At 45.5% G+C, this 21,197-nt stretch overlaps 1 long non-coding RNA gene across 1 annotated transcript; it reads right to left on the reverse strand.

Annotated features, from left to right (window-relative positions):
• Nucleotides 1-17,562: 17,562 nt before the first annotated feature.
• LOC132653690 (uncharacterized) lies at nucleotides 17,563-20,644 on the reverse strand. Its single transcript, XR_009591486.1, has 2 exons — nucleotides 20,113-20,644; nucleotides 17,563-19,147 (listed from the first exon to the last, which is right to left on the reverse strand). It is a non-coding gene; the product is annotated as an uncharacterized LOC132653690 (long non-coding RNA).
• Nucleotides 20,645-21,197: the final 553 nt, after the last annotated feature.

The raw sequence follows: 21,197 nt of genomic DNA on the forward strand, positions 1-21,197 counted from the left end.
CAGGGACAGGTGCTTCAAGACTTCAAAAATTGCCAGAGCTACACAGAGAAACCCTGTCTCCAAAAACAAAACAAAACAAAAACGTTAAAAATAGGTGTTTTTTGTTTTTTTTAAAGACAGGGTCTTCCTATGTAGTCCAAGCTAGCCTCAGACTGGGAACTTGTGTGTGATCAGTCTCTGGTTGGAAAAGCTCAGGTTAGTCTTTCGGAAACTGGCATTGTCCTCAGTGGGGGTGCTGGCTACTTGAGAACGTACTTTGTGACGGTACACTAAGCCAGACATTTGAATCTGAAAGGAAGGCACAGGACCTGTGGTAGAGTGTTATGTGTGGGAGATGCTGCGATCTGCACATGTTCCTCACGGATGTCTGAGAAACTCAATCCTCAACACGACGGGCACAGCGAAGGGATCAGACCACCAAGGGCTCATGAATAGGCTGTCTTCACTGGAGCCTACCATCAAAGCAACTCCGGGGCGATTGCTCTTGCCACGTGGCACTTTCTACCAAGCAGGAGGCCCTTGCCTGTCTCTGAAACCACAACACAGAAATACATTTCTGTAGAGGAATGTTAATTCAGAACATGGTTGTTCTGGAGAGAGATCACATCCAAAAATCTTCTAGATCTGTGTGATCTGGCTGAAATACAAACAACTTTAATCCAGGTGACAGAGGCAAGCAGATCTGAGTTCAAGGTCAGCCTGGTATAGAGCAAGTATCAGGTAAAGAGAAGTGGTCCAGGAGTGGTGGTACATGCCTTTAACCCCAAACAATGAAGGTAAAGTTAGTTTGTAGAAGGAAGCACCCACGTTTGAAAGTGATCTCTAGTTGAGTGGCAGAAACAGTGATGAATCAGAAAAAGACTTGAGAGAATAGGATACGCCCAACTCTCTCGAGGAGAGGAAAGGGAAGCTACTTAAGCGCCAATGCAGGGGGTGGGGGCAGTTTTACCGGGACAGTAATAGGCAGGTTACAGAGAGTGACCTCAGGTGAAGATGGATCGAGCCAGAGAATGAGGAGCCAGAAGGTTAGAGCATATTGCTTGAGTTAGTTTGAGGCCAAGCAGACCAATTCAAAGGCCAAGAGAAATGCAGGATTGAGTAAGTCAGCTGGGAGAGGAGTTTAAGCCGGAACAGCTGAGTTGAACCAGCCAGCCCAGAGCTCAGGAAGAACTTATTAAGTAGTAAGTTTCAGAGGCAGAAAACATTCTAGGCCTAGTTTAAATTGTATGGGGGCTAGAAGCTTCTAGGACTAGGCCCAGGCTAGAAGGAGGAAGTAAGCCTCCAAGACAACAACTGAACCAAGAGAATAAAAGTTACTTTTACACTTTTCTGTTCAAGAGACATTAATTTGGTTGGGACCATGTGTGGTGACACATGCCTGAAATCTCAGCAGTTGGAAGGTAGAGACAGGAGGACCAATATAGTTCAAGACTGTGCATGGCCGGATAGTGAATTTGAGGCCAGCATGGGCTATATAAGATCCTATCTCAATACCAAACAAAAGCAGCACATTGACAGTGAAACTTGTCTCTAAGGTTTGGAGCCACAGCATGAGGCCTTCCTTGTACAATAATTTACTTATTTCATTAAGAATAAAAATAACAACCTAAAGAGATGGTTCAGGACACATATTGCTCTTGCAGAGGACCTGAGATACCCAGCACCCATATTGGGTGACTTGCAGGCTTACAGCCACTGATACAACCAGCTCCAAGGGGTCTGATGCCCTCTTCTGGTCTCCAAAGGCCCTGCACTCATGTTCACACATCCACACAGAGCGGTACATATGCATATAATTTAAAAAGAAGAATGGGCTGGAGAGATCAGCATTTAAGAGTGCAGGCTGATCTCGCAGAGGACCCAGTTTGGTTCCCCAAGTCCACACATCTCACAACCATCTGTAACATTTGTAGTTCTTGAGGATCTGTTACCCTCTTCTGGCTTCTACGCGCACCAGGCCTGCATACGGTAATACACAAACACATGCAACACCACTCATACCCATAAAATAAATACTTTTTAAGTTAAGAAAAATGTAATAAAAATAAAGGGTGCCCAGATGGCTCAGGGGGTAAAGCCCTGACCCATCAGGGCTTAATGACCTAAGCTTGTCCCCAGGGCAGCGAAGGAAAGAAATGACCCCTGCAAGTTGTTCGCCGGCCTCCATACCGTGCTGGAGCACATGCTGTCGTAAGCAGTAGGAAAAGCCTTCTGTGGTCCCTGAGAGAGGTGCTCGGATCTTCAGCCTGTGCTGGCCTCTCTCTACACCTCTGGACAGCCACACCTCACGACTGGAGAGCAGCTGAGGCTAAATCTCCACAGCTCTGGGACCTGAGATCAGATGCCTAGAGAAACTGAGAAGCCGAAGCCACAGAGAGGGCAGCGGCACCCACCTGAGACTTCAGTTATGGCTGCTGCTGACGGGGAACTCAGGAGGAGAAAGCTTGTCCAGCTGGAGCTGGTCTGTGAGCTCCTTTGCCATCTCGGTGACAACGTACAGCCTAGCCATTCCTCTGAGGCAGGGAGCTTTACATGGTTCAGCACTGCTAGCCAGGGGCCAGGCCCAGGAACCTGGCTCCGCAGTATAAGTTCATATTTTGTTAAGGAAAGTTTTTTGTATAGTTTAGAGTTCAAGTCTGTGTAAACCCTTCGAGGCCTCTACCCCACACCTCTCTGTCCTAACGACATTTCCAGCCTCTGTAACTGTCACAAAGCCATCTCCAGCCCTTCAAGAGGACCCTTTCAAGATTACACTAATCTTAAGTGAAAAGTCTGAACAAACCCCCCCCCCCCAATCCCTTAGCAGGAGAACTGACTAGTCTCTGAACAAGAAAATCAACCAATTCCTAAGCTCTCCCACCAATCCTCACCCTGGAAGCTTCTGCCCTAGAAAGCTCTGCCCCCTATGAAATTCTATATAAAGGCCGTTGTCTGCTCAGTTCCCTTCTCCTGAGAGCTGGGGCAGCCACTCCTTGATGTATTGCTCCACTCCCTGGACCCTCCAGTAAAATCTCTTCTATGACATCTGCCCAGTGCGACTCTTTCATTGGAAGAAGCCAAGAAGCAATGAAGATAAGAAGTGAAGAAGGAGTGGGGCTGAGGCTCCGGAGCTCCTGAGCTCAGCTGGGGACACCTCCCCGGGGAGCAGCAATGCCTCTGCTGAGGAGGCCTCCTCTCCGAGCTATGTGGTCCCTTGGCCCCCTCGTCTCAGGATGCTCTCCCATTGGAATACCGTCCCATCTCAGAGCTGTGTGGTTCCTGAGCTCCTACGATACCTTCCCATCCAAGCAGGAAGGCCAATAAACACTTTTTTTCATTTTAGGAAACATTCATAAAATTGGCCATTTAGCCATCTTAAATAATATAATCCAGAGGCACTGAGCATGATCAAACTGTTGTTCACTTTGAGTTTAAAATAAATCTTTTATTTTATTTTCATTTTATGTGTATGGGTGTTATTCCTCCATATATATATACCAAATAGGTGTTGAGACCAAGGGTGGTGAAAAATGTGGATCTGAAGAATTCTGACTGAACATTAACTGTGGGCACAGCATGCCAAATCCTTTAACTCCACAAACCCATGAGACCATTATATTAACCCTCCTTTTCCAAAAAAGGAACAATGGAATTAAATAACCTGTGAAAAAGTCATACAGCTAAGTGACAAAACTAGGAACTGAGGAGCTGGGGCCCATATGGCAGCTGGGAGACTCCTTGCCTTGCACACAGGAAGTCCTGGATTTCATCCCAGTAGAGCAGAAAACAATCAGTACTCAGTGCAGGTGGTATACACCTGATATCCCAGCGCTTGGGAAGTTGAAGAAGAGGGATCTGAAATTCAAGGTCATCCTCAGGTATACAGGAAATTTTAAGCTAGCTTGGGCTACATGAGATCCTTTATCAAAAAACAAACAGTAAAACAAAAAACAAAGAGAATAAAAGAAAAATGAAAACTGGGCCCAGACAGCCTGAATAACTGGACCCCTCAAACCAGAAATGGTTTTTGTTGTTTTAGGCAGGATCTGTCTATCTTGCAACTTGCTGTTCAAACCAGGCTGTTCTTGAACTTGTGCAATTATCCAGCCTCTACTTCCGCAGTGCCGAGATCATTCTCCTGAACCACCGCTCAGCTTCAATCACAGTTTACTCATTTTACATTCTGTGGGGGTATGAGTATAGGAGCGCACGCCATGATGCACATGGAAGTCAGAGGGCGATATCCAAGATTTAGTTCTCTGCCTCTTCCACCATGTGGGTCCCAGGGATTGAATTCATACGTCATGCTTAAAAAGGGGGCAAAAGCAGAAAAGGTTGTGGGTTGGGAATTGACTCTCTATGTAGACCTGTGTTCAGTATAACTGCTGGTTAAGAATCCAGACTGGGCCAGTAGAATGGCTCAGTGAGTAGAGTGGTAGAGCATCAGCTTAGAGTGTACACGGCCCTGGTTCTACCCTAGCTGCACAGATACTTAATAATAATCTATCAAACAATGCACACACATCACCATGGGTCAGCTGCTTCACACTGAGGAACTAGAGATAAGCATGCTGAGTCACTAACCAGGAAGCACAGAGGAACACCACCCACCCCTGGGCTCCCCGTGGCTTTGGCTGGTAAGACAGGAGGAAGCTGGACATTTAAGCAGCTAATGGAGAAAGGCTTGTCCAACTGGAGCTAGTCTGTGAGCTCACCAGGGTCCTAACAGCCATCTCGGATAACGGCTGCAGTCCTCACGTCATTGCAGCACCTCACCTGAGAGACTGAGGTCACTCAGCAAGCATTACCGTCCGGTCAGGAGCATCTCCAGTCTAAGGATAATGAGCTCCAAAGGGTGCCAAGAGCAGCCGAGACTGAAGGGACCCAGGAGAGCAGCCCTACTGAGTAGGGGTTTTCTTGAGGACATGACATATGAGTTGAGACCTGAACGACAGTCTGGTAATTCCTGGAAAGTGGAACCTAACAGCTGGGGTTGCAGCTCAGTGGCAAAGTACAGAGCACTGACTGCGCCCCTAACCCCCCAAAAGAACACAGTTACCATATGACCTAGCAATGTCCTAAATGTCCTAGACATTTATCCAAATGAAATGGAAACTTCTGCAGAAATACACACAAACATTCACATCATCTGTTGCAAGAGCTACAAGGTGGGAACTCGCACACTGTGTTCTGTGTATACAGTGGAAAATAATTCATGCCATAGCATGGACAGCTTCTAAACTATGCATAAGAGAGAAAGACACTAGATACCCTAGGCACAGAAAGTCATGTTTCCTAGAATTTTTTTCCAATTTTTCTTCCCCACCACTCCCTCCCCATTCCCCTGCCCACCCAGGACATCAGACTCAACCCTTGAAGATATTGGGCAAGTTTTGTTTTTGTTTCTTCAAGATAGGATTTCTCTGTGTAGCCCTTGCTATCCTGGAACTCATTCTGTAGATCAGGGTGGCCTCAAATTCAGAGATCTGCCTGCCTCCTGAGCACTGGAATTAAAGGCATTTACCACCACCTGCTTGGGCAAGTTTTGTTTTGTTTGAGACAGGGTCTTACTATGTAGACCAGGCTAGCCTTCCAAGCTATGAAATTCCAGGTGTGAGCCACCAAATCCAGTCTTATGTGTGATTTTTTATTTTTTTCTATTTGAATCTTCAAAGCAAAATGGGTCTGCCAGAACCAGAGAGGGAGAAAGAGTGAGTGACTGCTTAATGGAGACTAGGGGGCTTATGAGGCAGTGAGTTTTCAAATTAGAGACCTGTGGCTACAGGCATATGATCACCTCACATTGAGGATTTGTGAGCTCTAAAATAATATTAGATTTTTCATCTCATTAAGAGGGGAAAACTTTTAAAACAGAGAAAAGAAAGAATGAAAAGATGAAACAGTCATAGTGGCATATGACTATCATTCCTGTACTCAGGAAGCAGAGGTAGGAGGCTTGCCGGAGGTTTGAGGCCAGCATTAAGTCTACATGGTAACATAGTGAGTTCTCAGTCAGGACTACATGGTGACACTGTCTCAGAGAGTAGGGAGGGGGGAGAAAGGGGAAAGAAAGACGGAGTGAGAGGGAGGGAGAGAAGAGACAGGGAGAGAGAAGGAGAGAGAGAGGGAGGGGAGAAAGGATGAGAGAGAGGGAGGGAGAACAGAGAGAGAGGGGGAGAGAGGAAAGAAAGAAAGAAAGAAAGAAAGAAAGAAAGAAAGAAAGAAAGAAAGAAAGAAGGAAGGAAGGAAGGAAGGAAGGAAGGAAGGAAGGAAGAAAGAAAGAAAGATGGATAGTGTAGGGAGACATCTATCTTGCCCAGGAACAGTGGAGTCAAAGGTCATGAGGCAGGAAGAAGCTAGGACATCTGTGGGGCAGGCAATGGGCAGTGGACAGAAGGTGGAGGATGTAAGGGAAGAAAAGAACACGAAGGTGGTTGGGCAGGAAGCTGTGGGCTACCCGGAGGTGGCTTTTAATATGGGAAGACAGAGGGCATTGGTGGGTTTTGGTCAGGATATGACACAATCATACACTGTGGCTCAGTGTGGTGAATGTAGTGGACAGGGGCTGAGAGAGGCCTCATCTTCTTGCTGGGCTGGACCTGGGCTTACGCTACTCCATCTGTGAGGAAATGTGGCCTAAGGAGAGTGTCCACAGTGAGCACTCAGGAAGTCCTGTTGTTATTTATAACTGGAGGAGCCTTGTGAGTTGAAATTGCTTTAAAATATTTCAAGGAATTATGTACAGAAAGTGTTGAGGGAGCCAGGCCCCTGGGCAGCACCAGACACCCCGAACATACATGGCAGAGATCCTTACCTGTTCTGGCAACAGATCAGCAGTGGATACACCCCAAAGGGATGAGAGAGTCTGTCAGGCAGCAGCTTGAGGCCTTGCTGACAATGCCTGCTTGGGTTCCCTCATCTCTGACTCTCAGTTATTTGGTTTTGCTTTTCATTTTTGTTTTTTGAGACAGGGTTTCTTTCTGTAACAGCCCTGGATGTCCTGGAATTCTCTTTATAGACCAGGCTGGCTTCGAACTCACAGAGATCCATGTGCCTCTGTCTCCTGAGTGCTGGGATTAAAGATGTGTGCCACCACAGCCAGCTTATCTGTTTTTTCTAGACAAGCTCTAGAAAAAGGGAACATTTTCTCTAAGCAGGAGCCCGGCTTCCTGCTGGTGACAACAGCACAGTGACTGCTGTGTCTTTGTAGAACAGGAAGGTGGCTGATCTGGGAACACCCAGAATGCATGCTCTGGCACCCCACCTCCTCCAGGCTGCCTTCTTTTCTTACTTTTCCAGCTGGTCTCCATATTATTTAGCCTTTGCTTCCCCAGCATGTTGCTTGATCTCTTAGCATACTATATGTTTCTCAAAGACAGAGGCTCAGTCTCTCTAAGGGGTCCTCCTTGCTCATAACAGGTCCCCCACTAACCTCTATGGGAATCAGGTCTTCTCTTTCCTCCTGGCTAGCTCCTTCTGAGTATTTCCACACTTCCTCACACTCACCGTGGAGCAAAGGAAGCCTCTTGAGATTTTTGTCCCTGCACCTCCTGCTTTCCTTCCACACAAGTGCATCTGAGGTAAGTGCATGGAGTTATGTGGCAGTTGACTCAAGCCAAAAATAATTTAGGCATCTGATCAGACTCCTCCCTTTCTTCAGGCCCCAGAATTCATCTCCAGGCAGGAGCTGACTGTGTCAATCATTCACACTTCCTGACAGGATCCTGTTTCCTCATGGCCTCTGCCCTACCTAGAACTGAATTATTCTCTCACCTGAGGACTGGTCATGTCACCCTTGGGCTCTTCTCTCCACAAGCAGACTTTCCGATTATCTTTTCACCTTAGACTTTATTACATACTGTCTGTATGTGTTATATATGTATTGTATGTGAATACATGTGTGTGCATCATAAAAGCCAGATATCAACTTTGATTGCCCTCTATTTTGTTATCTTTTAAATTTAGTGAGTGTGTGTGCAGGTCAGAGGACAATTCAGTGGAATCAGTTCTCTCTTTCCACAGTGGAACCTGGGGACTGAATCCAGGTTGTAAGCAAGCACTTTAAGCCAATGAGCTGCACTCTACTGTATTCTTTGAGGCAGTGTCTCTTACTGAGTGTGGAGTTCACCAATTCCTGTAGCCTGCCTGGTTAGCAGGCACCAAGGATTCTATTTCCACCTCCCCAGAGCTGAGTTTTTAGTAAACAAGTGCCTCTATAAGAGTGTGGGGACTTGAACTCAGGTTCTCATGTTTGCACAGTCAACTTTTCACCAACTGAACCATCTCCTCAACCTCTAGACTATTTTTTCAGAGCAGTTTGAAATATATGGAAGAGATGGTAAAGCTAGTTCAGGGAGTTCCTATGTCCTGTTCTCCTCTCCCCCTCTCTCTTTCCTCTTTACATCCAGCATCCCATCTCTAAGCAGCACTTTGCTCTTTCCTATTCTTCACAACTTTTTTTTGGTATGTGCATGTGTGTGTGTGTGTGTGTGCATGTATATGTGGTTGTGCATGCTTAGACATTCTTGGGTTACGTGTCTGTGTGTATGGGTGCATGTAGAGACCAGAACTGACATTAGACGTCTAGCTCTGTCACTTTACTCATGTTTTGAGACAGGTCCTTCAGCTGAGCCTGGAGCTCTCTGTTTGGGCTTACATGGCCAATGAGACCCTAGGGTTTGCCCATCTTAGCCCCTGATCACCAGGGTTACAGATTTATGCTGCCACACCCAACTTTTACATGAGTCTGGGGATCAGAACTCGGGTCCTCAAGCTTGCACAGCAGGCGTTTTCTACACAGGGCCACCTCCTGGCCCCCGTTCTTCACATCTTACAAGCACCTTACTTACTTCACACCTTCCATGGCACATTTGTTACAGTTAATGAGACATCGAGTGAAGGCTAGAGTTTGTTTAGATTTGGGATTTCCTCCGTTTCCCCGTCTCTGTCTGTTTTCCTAGCACCGGGGTACCACACTACATTTAGTCTACATATCTCCTTACACTTCTTTTTGCTATTTCTTAGACTTTCTTTTTCCTTTGCCACTGTAGGTAGTGTCTAATGTAGCCCAGGATGACCTTTAATTCATTGTGTTAACTAAGGATGACCTTGAATTCCTGATCGTCCAGTCTCTACCTGCTAAATGTTAAGATGGCAGGCATGCACAACCATGCCTGGTTTTATGTAGTTCTGGGAATTGAACCCAGGACTTAGTGTATACTAGGCAAGTAATATACCAACTGATCTACATCTTGAATGTTTGCTTGCTTGTTTGTTTGTCTAAACTGAGAAAGGGTCTCATTTTAGTCTTGTCTGGCCTTGAACTCCTGACAATCTTCCTTCCTTGGTACTATGACTGTGGTCATGTGCCAAGACAACCAGCATCAGAGGCCTCTGAGTTTTGAGGTGAGCCATCAGGGCTTTGGAAAGGGTCCTGTCCTGTGATCTGTCCCGTGATGGTCTGCAGATCAGCCTGGGATGGCATGTTTTAGAAGGCAGTGCCACCTGTCTTATCAAAGGTTCATATAAATGTCAGAACTTAGGAGGTGATGGCAGGGGAATCATAAATTCAAAGTCATCCTCAACAATATAGTGAGTTTGGGGCCAACCTAGGATACACAAAACCCTGACTCAAAACAACTCCTTGTGGAGTTACTCTTCTCCCCTTTCCATTCCATGCTCTTGGAAGAAAGTCTCTATGCATTGCCTATACCTAGACAGGTCAATGAGTCATGAGATCCTCAGGGCTGAAAATCAGGTCCTCCCAGTCCTGGCCCACACCCTCCACTTCTCCCCGAGCTTGGCTTAGGTGACCTCCTAGACCTCACATGCCCTGGCACGGTAGCCACACTGTGGCCTCACTTCCTGCCACTTCCCTGTTAGTCACTGCCCTCCAGCACACTGGCTTCCTTGTCCCTGGATATGGTCTTGCCTCTAGGCCTGTACCCGGCTTCTTCCTCTGCCTAGAACCACTTCTGCCTCCTGCTCAGTATGCTTCAGCCAGTTTCTGTGCAGGATGGCTCAGGTTACAGCATGGACATCTCTGCTGAAGATGGCAGAACTCATGACCTCTGGGAGTCTTCAACACAGCCAATTTGCCCATAAGGCATTGCCATTGCACCCACTCAGCCCCCAGTGCTAAGCCTTGCAAACAGCACAGAAAAAAAAATGCCATTGATCACAGCAGGGGTACATTGCAGTGGCCCCTAACAAAGGACTGAGAGTGAAAATGTCTCCCAGACTCCTCCTTGAAAGGCTGAGTGTGGTGGCACACACCTTTAGGCCCAGCACTCTGGAAGCAATGAGTTCCACACCAACCTGGCCTACATAGGAGTTCTAGGCCAGCCAAGACCACAGAACAAGAACTTGTTTTAACAAAAGAAAAAAGGATAGACAGATAGAAACACCCCCCCACACACCATGGAGACTAGGGATACAGCTCAGAAATATAGTGCCTTGCTAGCATTCTCAGTATCACATATGTACATGCGTACGTACATACATACATACACATATATATGTACGTACATACACACACACACATACACACATAGAGAACAGAGAATAGATAGCCAAGTGTGGTTGTACACATCTGCAATTTGAGGCAGAAGTGCTTTGAATCTGAGACCATCTGGAGCCCACAGCTAGCACCAAGCCAGCCAAAACACAAGATGGGCATGGTGGCTAACATCTATAGTCCCAGCACTTGCAAGATGGAGGCAGAGAGATCAGGGTTTCAAAGCTGGTTTTTGCTTCATAGCAAAAACAAGGCCAGTCTTGAGCTACCTGAGATCCAGTCTCAAAAAAGCAAAATAAAAGTAAAATGGTGGCCATGCTTTAATCTCAGCATTGTGAGGCAGAAGGCAGGAAAAACTCTGTGAATTCAAAGCCAGCCTGCTCTATGTAAGTTTTAGGACAGCCAGGGCTATGTAGAGAGACTCTGTCTTAAACAAAACAAAACAACAACAAAAAATAATTAAAAAACTGTAAGCACACAAAAAATAAAACAGGGAAAAGTTCGCAGTCACCAAGGCAGGAGGATTCACAGCACAGGCAGCAGCCACACCCAGAATCTGTGGGCACTGCTGAAGAGTTTCCTCCTGAGTACCCTGAGGGACACCTGGCTCCAGCCTCAGGAGAGAATGAGTTTATTTTAATGCCAGACCAGCCCTGGAAAAGAGCAGGGACGTTCTTGCTGCGGCCCTGCTGCCTACCATACACGTCGGATGGTTGTCCAGGGCCAGGGCCTAGAGCTTCTTGAGTGGTGGTTATGACAGTAACACCCCTGAGCTTGGCAGAAACAAGTGTACATGCTCCCCCAGAAGCCAGCTCACTCATTCTAGGTCTGCGGGGACCCCAGAAATACTTCAGAAAGGCTCACATGCAGTCGAAGAAAATCTGGCAGCTCTGCTTTGGGCGTGGCTTGAGTGCAGCTCCAGGGCTTCATGATTTAGGATGTAGTCCCCACTGTGACACAAGGAGGGTGCAGAGTTAATCAGCTAAGTGTCAAACATCCAGTCTCTGGGAAGTAATTACTTTAGAAAAGGCCTTGAAAGTGGAGTCCCCATGATGGACTCCTGATGGCTTTATAAACAGTGGGACAGACCATAAGAATCACACAGGTATACGTGTCTCCTGCCACAGGATGCCCTGTGCCTCTGCCTCATGTACTTTGTTATTTTAATGGAGAATGGAGTGCCCACCTGAGGGAACAAGGCAACATGAGCACAGCCAGGCCACACAAAGCTGAAAATTGCCAGCACAGGCTCTAAGATGATTATGCTTAAATGTTTAAAGCTGCAAGTACCCAGGTGGCTTCTGTTTGTTTGTTTGTTGTTTTGTTTTTTTGAGACAGGGTTTTGTAAAGCCCACTCTGTCCTCAAACTTTCTTTGTGGCTGATGCTGATCCTCTTGCTTCTGCCCATGAGTGCTGGGTTCATACGTATCATCCCCGGGTCTATGTGGTGCTGGGAACCAGAGCTCTGTACATGTTAGGCAAGCATACTAGCAACTGAGCTATATCCCCAGGCCCTAAAAATGTTCATAGGAGCCAGGTGGTGGTGGTGGCAGCAGAAAAGGCACAGGCCTTTAATCTCAGCACTTGAGGCTAGAAGCCTATTAAAAATTAACACGCTGGGAGCGAGAGACATGGCTCCAGAGAGACATGGTCACTAGATCACTAGGTGCTCTTCCAGAGGACCCTGGTTTGGTTCCCAGCACCCACATGGTGGCTCATAACTGTCAGATTAATTTCCAGGAGATCTGATGTCCTCTTCTGGCTTTCTGTGGGTACCTGTTCTCACACAGATGTGTATATATATATATACACACACATATATGCAGACAATATATTTGTATACAAAAACAAAATAAAATATAGAAAATACCAGAGTAGAGAATAAGAGGCTGGAGATTGCATGAGAAATTTTGTTCTGTATTTGTTGTAAGATCCAGACAGACAGATGGAAAAGGCAAACACACAGGGTGGGACAGAAGAAAGCTGATGACTCAGAGCTCAACCGAGACCCACTGAAAGGCAGCCTCCGGATCCCAGAAGGCCAGAGTCTTGCTGAATGATTGCATGAGTACTGGAAGGTTCTTTGAATGTGGGCCCTGCCTCTGCCCTCCCCCTCCAATGTGGGCATCTGGGGGCACAAAGCCCCCTCTCTCCCTGAGGCTGCACACAGTGGGAACCAGTCCTCATCACAGAATCCTGTCAGCCTGCTGCCAGCTCTCCTTGCCAGATGTCCTTCACCCACTGCTCAGCCTTTGTTGTCCTGCCTCCGCCTCCCTGGTTATCTGTGGGTTTAAAATAGACAGGCAAGAGAGGAATGTTGCCCAGCTACTCCGCTGCCACCAGCCCTGCTTCAGCCTCAGCTCTTCCAAATCCTTCCCCTGCAGCAAGAGAAGCAGCTCCACCTGTGTCAGAGCCTTCTCTACCGAGTCAAAAGGAACACTCTGAATTTAGAGAAACCAGCCAAAACACCACTGCAAACACCGCGAGAGGGTCTACAGATCAGAAACAGCTCATGACATTTTCATTGTAAGGCTATTGTGGGCACACATCAGACCAGGCTGTTAGAAGCCTCTGGTCATTACACACATGTTTTTCTGTAAGGGGAATGTTTTAGTTTTACATAAAAGAACCAAGACACAGTCTCACTTTCCAGATGGGAACACTGAGTCCAAGAAGCAAAGCAAAGAAGGCTCATGCATGTAAACTCAGCACTCAGGACGGAACTTGAGGCAGTAGGATTGGGAGTAAGTTTGAGGCTAGCCTGGTTGACACAGTAAATTCCAGGCCAGCTTGAGATACAGTATTCCACACTGTTTCAAAGCCAAAAATGAAAATGACACAGCAAAACAACAACTACATAAGATCTCACACACACACCCCACAGGCACACGTGCACAATACACAAGGCTGGGTGTGGTGGTCATACCTTTAATCCCAGCACGCAGGAGCAGAGGTGAGTCTGTGTGAGTTCAAGACCAGCCTGGTCTATATAATGAGTTCCAGGCCAACCAGAGTTACAAATTCTTGTTACATATTCTTTATATAGCCATTGCTGTCCTAGAACTCACTAGTAGACCAGACCAGCCTCAAATGCACAGAAATCCACCTATCTCTGCCTCCCAAGTGCTAGAATTAAAAGTCTGTGCCATCATGCCCAGCCTGTATGTGTGCATGCAGACCATCTCATTCTCACTGTCTCCTGACATTCTCTTGGTGCTGCACCTTTTCTTCTTACCACACATTTTTTTTTGAGATTTTATTATTAACTATGTGTGTGTATGTGCACACACATGTGTGCAAGTGGGTATGTGTACAAGTACAGGTGCCTTCAGGAGGCAAACATGTCAGATTCCCGGCAGGTGGATTTACAGACGGTTGTGAAGTGCCTAACGCGGGTGCTGGAAACTGAACCCTGTCATTTGGAAGAACAGCCAGTGCTTTTTACTGAGCCATCTCTGTTGCCCCTCACACATTTCCTCACCCTGGTATGTAAACTTTAGGATAAAGGTTGGACCTCTTTTGTTCACTGCATGGTTCTGTCTCTAGACAAGGCAGTTTTAGAAGCTGCTCGGTAAAAATAAAGGTGGCGGATGAGTGAAAGCACACAGGTGGGATGTGGGAGGAAGAATGGAGCAGGTGTCAGATACCTCTTGGCTATACACATCTGCCAATAGTGAAAATGCTACATTGCTTTGTGGGGACCTCTGAAACAATGCAGACACACTATTAATACTCCTCTTTTCTCTTCTTTCAAGACGGGCTGTTTTATCCCATGAACCCTGAATCTGTTCTTTCCTTCAAACTACAGAGTTTGGTGGTTTTCTCTTCTTTTTTTAATGTAATGGTGCATGTGTGTGCTTATGCCAAAGCACGCATGTGGAAGTGAGAGGGCAGCTTTCAGGAGTTTGTTCTCTTCTTCTTCTACCATGGGATTGGACATCAAGCTCAGGTTGCGACGTATGTATAACAAACACATTTTCTAGCTGAGCCATCTTGCCAGCCTTTGTTTTGACTGAGTCAGTGACCCCAGTCTCCCTTCAAATTCACAATTTTCTTGCCTCAGCCCTGAGGTGGGTTTACAGGCCTTTGTTGTTGCATTGGGCTTCTAGTACTTTCCATACATGGTTTTATAATGCTAACCTGCAGGGAAAGGGTGTGACGGGGAGAAAGGTAAGTGACTGTGGCAGAATGCCCATCACATCATAGTGGGCAGGCTTCTGGGACACTGAGGACAGGATGGAAGGGTGAGGGGTGCAGGCAGCTGAAGTACGAGATGGCCTAAGAGGATCAACACTGGCAGAGCCACTTCCAGGAGAGCTGGGAAGTGTCATGAAGTAAACTCATATCCTCACACCTTCTCTGCCTGAGATATGCAAAACTTCACAGTGATTAGAATGTTCCAGATTTAGTGCCTGAATTAACACCTTCAGCTGAAGAGAATCTTCATTTAAAAAATGACATAGAATTAAAAAAAATAACAATGAAAGAAACCCAAACTATTTGCTGTATTCCTAAGGAAAATGGAAGCTGGGCCTAGTGTTGCCGGTCTATAATTCCAGTTACTCAGGAGGCAGAGGTAGGAGGTTGACAAGTTCAAGGGCAGCCTTGGACAGCTTAGTGAAACTGTCTCAAACATATAAAGTTAAAAAAAAAACAACAGTCCAGAGAAATGGCTCAGGAGTTAGGAGAACTTACTGCTCTTCCAGAGGAAGGCAGCTCACAACCACCTGTAGCTCCAGCTCCAGGGGATCTGACGTTCTCTTCTGGCCTCCAAGGGCAGCTGCATTCATGTGTACATACACCGCACAGATACATAATTTTAAAAAAAGAATAAATTAAACATTTTATAAATGGAATGGCTGGGGATGTAGTAGTTCATTTGCTAGCATGCTTGCCTAAGATACATGAAGCCCTGGTTTTGACCCTCAGCATCACATCAAAATGAAGTGTAGTGGCACAGGCCTAATCTCTGCACTCACAGGTCTCAAGACAGGAGGGGCATAAGTTTAAAGTCATCCTTGTTCAAATTGGAGGCCAGCCTTCCATACATGAAACCCTGTCTTCAACACTGGAGTTAGGCTCAACAGTAGAGGGCTTACTTTGATTCTTTTGAGACAAGGCATCAGGCTGAAGGCTAGGCTTGCCTCAGCACCGCGCCAGCCTGCCTCAGCCTTCCAATTGCTACGACACCAAGCCTTGTTTAGAGTTTTGTTTTCATTTTGGTAGAGAGCTTGACTGGCATGCTCTAGGTCCCGGATCCTACTTTCACACCAGAAAACAAAACAACACAACAGCATCCTTCAATGTCATTAGGAAAAAATTACAGAAATCTAAATAGGGCAGACTAGAGTTAGTTCCATTTTGATACTAGTTGGTTACCATGGACAACGTATACATTTGTAAGATATTAACAATAGGTAAAAAGGTGAGAAAGCAGATGGAATCTTCTGAGTTATCTTCCAGCTGTTTCTGTCCATCTAAATCTGTCCAAAAAAAGTAAGGCTGAGTGTGGTAGTTCATGCATGTAATCCCAGTGCTCAGGAGGCAGAGGCAGGAGGATCACTTTAAATCTGAAGTCTGTACAGTTTCCACAGCAAGGCCCCATTTTAAAAAACACAACACAAGATACTCTGTTTGCTAGGAATGATAGCTCACGCCTGTAATTCCAGCTCAAGGGAGGCTGAGGCAGGAGACTGAAAGTTCAAAGCCAGCCTGAGCTATAAATCAAGACACTGTCTCAAAACAAACAAACAAACAGCCAACAAACAGGGGCTTGTGAGATGGTTCAGTAGGTAAAGACACTTGATAAGCCAAATGTTCTGAACTCTGTCCTTGGGACCCCAATGGTAGTAGGAAGAAAATCCACTCCTTTGACATCCATCTATGCATGTACAAACTCTCCTCCTCCAAAACGTAATAATTCAATGTAATCAAAAGGAAAGAACATTAAAAATTAATAAGTGAGGGCTGGAGAGTTGGCTCAGCGGTTAGGAGCACTGACTGCTTTTCCAAAAGACCTGGGCTCAATTCCCAGCACCCACATGGCAGCTCACAACTGTCTGTAACTCTAGTTCCAGGGGATCTGACACCTTCACACACACACACACACAAGCAGGCAGAACACCAATGTGCATAAATTAAAAAACCATTTAAAAATTAGTAAGTGATTTGTTGTAATTTTTAGGAATTAGTCTACATGCATGTTTTTATATGTTTAGTGTTCATGGCAGCATTTGGAATGGACAAAGGAAAACCGAAATGTTGCTATTGTAACAAAGACATAACATATAACATTAGGAGAGGTGACACAGTGGTTAAGGGCATGCACTGCTCCTCCAGAGGACCGGAGTTCAATCTTCAGGAACCATGGTAGGTAATTCTAACTCCAGACCAGAGACAATATGGGAACCTGCACTCATGGGCTCATGTTTACACATAATGAAATAACAACAATAATGATAATGATGACAAGTTTTAAAAAGAATTTGGTATAGTTAAAAACACTACAATGGCAACAGCAGTACACTGACATCTCACTTCTGCTAAATGAGGAGTCACCTGAGAAGCACATGCTTGCTTCAAATCGGAAAAGGTCTGAAGCTGAGAGCAGTGGGAACACCTGTCCTCCCAGCTATGAAGCGATGGAGGCAAAAGGAGCAAGATCAAGGCCAGCCTGGCATACAACACGACTTAAATAAACAGACAAAAATTTGAATGAGGAACAGTTTGTTCATTATGGTTACCTCTGGGATGCAGGTCAGCAGGTATTTCCAAAATTTCTACTTTTAAAAAATTACCATACAAAACAGGGGCTTCATTATGACCTTTTCAGATGTCTATTTCATGCTTTTGCCTACAGTCATTCCCACAGCCCCTTACTACTCGTCTCCCTCAACATATACTCACCTCTATTTTCATACATTGGGCTTTGTTTTCAGACAAGGTCTTACTCTGTAGCTCCCTTTGTAGCCTGGGCTGGCCTTGATCTCATGGCAATCCTCCTGTCTCAGCTTCCTAAGTGCTAGGATTATAAACATGAACCACAACTGACTTTGTCAGTTGGCTGGGTTTGTTTGTTTGTTTTTGTTTTTTTGAGACAGGGTTTCTCTGTGTAGCCTTGGCTGTCCTGGACTCACTTTGTAGACCAGGCTGGCCTTTGCCTCTGCCTTTCTGAGTGCTGGGAATAAAAGCTTGGTTCTGTTAGTTTTTAATGGAAAAAAAAACAAAAAACAACCAACCAAACAAACAAACAAACAAAAAATTCTATTATACATCACATTTTCTTTTTTCCTTCCTCTTCTCCCTCCTGAAACAATCTTATTAGCCTAGCTTGGTTTCAAATTATACAACTTTGAACTTCTGATCTTTCTGCCTCTACTTCCTGAGTCTTAGAATACAGATGTGCACCATAACTATGTAGTCCTGGGACCTGAACCCAGTACTTCATGCATGCTAAGTAGACATCCTACTAATTGAGCCACATTCCCTAGCCTATATATGGCACATTGTCTTTGCTGATGGGCACTTAGATTAATTCCATATCTTTGGTTTGGTGAGTATTGCTACAATTAACATAGCTGTGCAGGTGTCAGAAGTGGTATGGCTTGGTTACAAAGTAGCTTTAGCTATAATACTGAATTCTATAATGGCAGAATTAATTTAATTCCCACCAGTAGTGTATAAATATCCCTCTCTCCCCACCTCACATTGGTAACCATCATTGGATATTATCTTCCTTCCTTTTTTGTTGTTGCTGGTTTTTCTTGTTTGGTTTGTTTGTTTCAGGGTGGGGTGGGGTTGGAACAGGGTCTCATGTAGCCCAGGCTGGCCTTAAATTTACATATAGTGGAGCCTGGCCTTGAACTCCTTATCCGTCTCTCTTCCTCCAAAGTGCTTGGATTACAGGAAAGCGCCACCATGTCTGGCCACTGATAACAGCCGTTCTGCCTAGGATGAGATGGAAATTCTATGTATGCACGTTTTATTTTGCTGCTTTTTCTGAGCTAGGTCTCGGCTGTGGGGTTGCGGGTGTGTGCCACCATAGCTCCCCTCCTCAGAATGGTTCCCTTTTTGTTGCTGTTTTTTCAAGGTAGGTTCTGACTGTCCTAGAATTCACCACGTAGACCAGGCTGGACTCCCAAGTGCTTAGATTAAAGCTGTGCACCACCACAGCGTTCCTCAGTATGGGTCTCATAATTCTCTCTGGTGTTGAGCATACCCAATATTTTCTTAAGCTTTTGCTGGGTAGCTTTATCTCTTCTTCCTTCTCTTCCTCCTTACCCCCACCCCTTTGGTTTTTCGAGACAGAGTTTCTCTGTGTAACCCTAGCTCTTCAGAAACTTGCTCTGCAGACCAGGCTGGCCTTGAATTTAGAACTCAAGAGATGCACCTGCCTCTGCCTCCCAAGTGCATGGATTAAAGGTGTGTGCTACCACCAGCTGGCTAGTTTTGCCTTTTTTTATTTTGAAATTTCATTTATTTTATGTTTTTGAGTATTTTGCTTGTATGTACATGCATCATGTGCATGCCTGCTGTCCACAGAGGTCAAAAGTGGAAGGCAGTATCAAGTATCCTGGAACTGGAGCTATAGACGGCTGTGAGCCACCAAGTGGGTGTGGGGAATCAAACTTGGGTCTTCTGCAAAGGCAACATCTGCAAAAGCAAAAGTACTAGTAACCACTGAGCCATGTCTCCAGCTCCTATTGTTTGTCTGTTTGTTTCTTTTTTTTCCTGTCTTCTTCTTCTTCTTCTTTTTTTTTTAGGTTTTTCAAGACGGGGTTTCTCTGGGTAGCCACCTGTCTCTGCCTCCCTAAGTGCTACCATCACAGGTGTGTGACACCGCACCCGGCCTATAGTTTCTTTTTTAAAAACACCCCCTAGAGAGTTTTGGTTTCAAGCCTCACCCTGGAGTGCTAGCAAACTCAGGGCCTGGAAGTCAAGTCTTTCTAGGTCTGCCCTGAACCCGGCAAGCATACAAACAGAAAGCAGAATGTGGTCACCTGGCTAGGAGGAGGAGTGGTGACAAAGGGGCTGGGCAACAAGTTCTGTGACACAAAGGACCTCGACATTGGTGACAGTGGCATACAGTGCAAATGTCCTTAATGCCACACAACTAAGCTTTTAGTAATGGGTAGAATGGCTAAAATGGCACCATAAAACAGGCCTCAAATACTAGCACTTGGGAGTAGAGATAAAATATATAAACTTTTTGTTGTTTGTTTGTTTCTCAAGACAGGGTTTCTCTGTGTAGCCTTCACTGTCTTGGACTTGTTTTGTAGACCAGACTGGCCTCCAACTCACATAGGTCCACCTGCCTCTGCCTCCCTGAGTGCTGGGATTACAGGTGTGTGCCCCTGAGACTGGCTTGAATACATAAAGGTTTAAGGCCAGCCTGGTCTACCTAACAATGTCTAGGCTAGCCTGGGCTATGGAGAGAACTCTGTCAAAAGGAGGAAGGAAGGATGGAAGGATGGAAGGGAGGGAGGGAGGAAGGGAGGGAGGGAGGGAAAGAGGAGGGGAGAAAAGACCAGTGAAATGGCCAGATGGCTCAGTGGGTAAAATACTTGCCTAGCAAGCCTGACAACCTGACTGAAAAGAATTCACATTAACAAACAAACCTGGATGCTTGAAGGCAGTGGACACAGCTGGCAACCCCAGCATTCCTAAGGCAAGTTGGGTAATAGAGACCAGAGACTCCAGGAATCCTGCAGACCAGCTGGTCGGGAGTATAAAATGCTACAGCAGAAATAACAAGAGAGACTGTCTCAAAACTGGGTAGAAGGAGCCAGGCGTGGTAGCACAAGCCTTTAATCAGAGCACTCAGGACCGAAGAGGCAGGCAGATCTCTGTGAGTTCAAGGCCAGCCTGGTCTACAAAGAGAGTTCCAGAATAGCCTGGAAACCCTGTTTTAAAAAACAAACAAACAAACAAATAAAAATGCAAACAAACAGAAAATAAAACTAAGGTAGAAGGAAAGAATTGATTCTGAAAATGAATGTGCCCGCACTCACACATATGTGGATGTATACAAATCAGTATAAAGTAAGGAACTAGATAATTATTCTCTGAACAGGGAGAAAGGAAATGAGATTGAGCAGGAAGGATAGAAGGCTTCAGCTCACTCTATGATGCCTCTTCCTTAGTCTGGTTAAGTATAAAGGTACATAAATTTAAAAACCAAGACTCAAACCTCAAATCAAAATAATCAACATTAGGGCTAGAGAGATTGCTCAACAATTAAGAGCACATACTATTTTCACAAAGTACCTGAGTTTGGTTTCCAGCACCCACATCAGGCAGATTACAACTACCTGTTATTCCTGCTCTAGGCTCTGACACTCTCTTCTTGCCTACATTCTTGTACACCCACATACACACAACCCACACACATAAACACACAATTAAAAATAAAATCTTTAACCACTTATGAGATAAATGTGGTTGCCCATGTTTGGTAATTCCAGGACTTATGATGCTGATGCAGGAGAATCACCCCAAATTTGACGCCAGCCTGGGTTACATGGTGAGATTTGTATAAAAAACAAAACAAAACACCCCCAGAACCTTAAGGCCAAACCTCTCAATAACCTTACGTCCTCCGTTTTCACGGCACACCCAAATAACATCAGCTTCAAAAATCATTAGAATCCTCTGTGTATCTTCTTACTCTCCAAAACCAAAACTATCTACACTTTTATCCTTG

Source organism: Meriones unguiculatus, chromosome 4 (assembly GCF_030254825.1).
Source record: "Meriones unguiculatus strain TT.TT164.6M chromosome 4, Bangor_MerUng_6.1, whole genome shotgun sequence".
In the NCBI taxonomy this organism is placed as follows: domain Eukaryota; kingdom Metazoa; phylum Chordata; class Mammalia; order Rodentia; family Muridae; genus Meriones; species Meriones unguiculatus.